Below are 2540 nucleotides of genomic sequence, written 5' to 3'. Positions count from 1 at the left end.
CGCCCCCGGCCCCGGCGCCCAGCAGGTTGCTCGCCTCTAACCCCGCCGCGCGCCCGGAGCTCGGGGCCTCCCAGACCCGCACCCACCGGCTCCCCGGCATCACACTTCCCAGATCCCGGGTACGGGGCGATAGGAGCCAGCTAAAGGCTCTGGGGCTTGCTTGCTTGCTTAAGAGGAGAAATAAAAAGCAAAATGCGTCCTGGAGGAGGGGTAATGGGGTGGCGCCTTCCGTGCAGGGAGAAAAGTCAGCGTCCAGCCTGAGGACTCTATGCATTTTTTTTTTTTAAGCCAGGGAGAGTAGAATTGGCTTCTCCCTTATAAGGCTACTGCAGCAAAGGCAGACCGAGAGCTTGCAAGGGAGAGGGACCCCGGCCTGAGTTGCAAGGCCCTCTGAGAAGACCCTGCCCTCCTGGCCTGTACTTGTCTCTCTTGCTTTTTTTTAAGCTCCCCATAGCGACATCGGTGGCTTTGATGTGTGTGTGTGTGTGTGTGTGGGGGGGTGATGGTGTGCAATCACAGCTGGAAGACCAAGCTAGGCAGCCAAGCTGGGGTGGGGAGCCCAAGGGCTTGGCAGTCTCCTGGATTGTGGAAAGAGGTCACCAAATGGATGAAGTTCAGTGGTACACACACCCTATTTGGCTGAGGTTGGAGTGTGTGTGTGTGTGTGTGTGTGTGTGTAGGGAAGATCTATCATTGCACCTCTTTCTTCAAGCCAACTTTCTTTCCCTCCAGCTCCACTCTCTTTTGGGGGTCTTTGTGGCTTTCCTGGCCCAATCCCACCATTCATGCTGGGTATGGAATCTATTGTCTCTGTCTGCCCTGATCCCCCCCCCCAACTCTGTTGGGGAGTTGTGTTCCCTGGGCTGGTTGATCCCAGCAGGCACCCGAGATTCTTTTACACAGAGATTTGTGCAGCTACTCAAACTCCCAGAAGTGGGCCAAGGCTGTCCCTCCTTCCTTCTCTAAGCTACCTGATTGTCTGGTCTATGGCCAAGCAGGTGTAAGTAATTTGCCCTGATTTCCAGCTGTGAATCAGTCTTGACTGAAAACTTACTCTATTCCTTCCCTAGGAAAGGAAATGGCTCTGACCCCTCCAATACTCTGTGTCTCCCCAACGGTTGCCGTAGATCCCAGGGCACAGAGGCAGTGAGCCTTTGGAATCAAAGCTCCTCTAGAGCCTGGCAGCCCCATCTGGGGTTGCATCCATGGAAAAATTAAGTCGAGGCACATTTTATAGCTCTGCCTGGCAGCCAGCCTCGGAGGAGACAGTGGCTCTGAGCCGCAGCCCTGGACCAGGGCTGTGGCTGCTTCTCCTCTGGCTGGTGGATGAGGCCAAGGTTTGATTTCCATGGCTCTGGCCTTAATGCTGAGTGTGCATGGGTGTGTGTCTGTGAATCTGATCAAGCTCTCAGGCCTGGCCAGAGGCAGCTTGTCCATTTTCCTCTCCACTGGATGCATGGATGAGGGATAGCCAAGGAGGTATACTGGAGTGACAGAGGTCAGTTTATCTAAGCATTTTTCTGGGATGTTCCTTTGCACTTGCCCAGTGATCTGGAATGCCTGTGTTTTGCCATGATGTAGTTTGTACTCTTAGCAGACACTCCACACCCTCGTGGGCCTATGGTCCCTTCTGCCATGCCCCCATACCCTGGAGTCAGAACTTTGCAGTGTCTCCTATCTGGTCCTCCAGCCTCAGACAGACCTGTATGGTCCAGCAGGGGAAAAAATAAAAGCATCTCTGTTCCCTTTGTGTGTATGTGGGGGGGGGGGTTGTAACTGACCATAAACTTGAAGTACCTCATGCTCCCCAGATGTGAACTTGGATTACAGTGCCATGAGGCCCCATTTTGAGTCCTAGAGTGATTTCCTAGATGAGTGTGCACGGACAATTTGGGCACCTCAGATTTTAATTAGCATGTTTGTAAAATGGGGGTGGAAAGTACTTGTCTTGTTGGATTGTTTTAAGGATGAAATACACAACTTGCCTCAAACCGAATGAACAGACTGAAAGGGTTTGGCAAAAGCTCTCAGAGAACGGTTGACAGTACTCTACAAAAGTTGGCTATTTATTCTGGGTTTTAGCATCCGTCCTCGGGCAGGGGGCGGGGGTAGAACAGTTTGAGGTGCATGTGAAGTAGGATGAGGGGTGGGGTTAGGGAGTAGGGAATGTTTCAGAATCTTTGCTTTTTGGCAAGCAAAGACTGATTTGACAATACCAAGGAAATTATTCCTTGGGTATTTTCCTCTAAATGGAGTTGGGAACTAGGAGAGAAAAACTGCTTAATATTTGTAGGGAACTGGGGAGGGACAGATACGTTCCACAGGCTACTGCTGAACTGGCAGATAATTGGATGGCTGACTCTTCCTGAGGTCAGCCATGGAGTCAGTGACAGAGGTGGGTTTTGAAGCAAGCAATCTCCAGGCATTCATACCCTGTGCTCAAATCTCAGTGCCAGAGGTATTGGTGTAGGAGAAGCAAAAGGGCATCAGGATTACAGAATTCATTTGTAGTGGGTCCCTTAAATGTCTGGTCACCAGAC

The sequence above is a fragment of the Dipodomys ordii genome, unplaced genomic scaffold (assembly GCF_000151885.1).
Source record: "Dipodomys ordii isolate 6190 unplaced genomic scaffold, Dord_2.0 Scaffold35, whole genome shotgun sequence".
Classification (NCBI taxonomy): Eukaryota; Metazoa; Chordata; class Mammalia; order Rodentia; family Heteromyidae; genus Dipodomys; species Dipodomys ordii.
Note: the sequence above shows the minus strand (reverse complement) of the source record.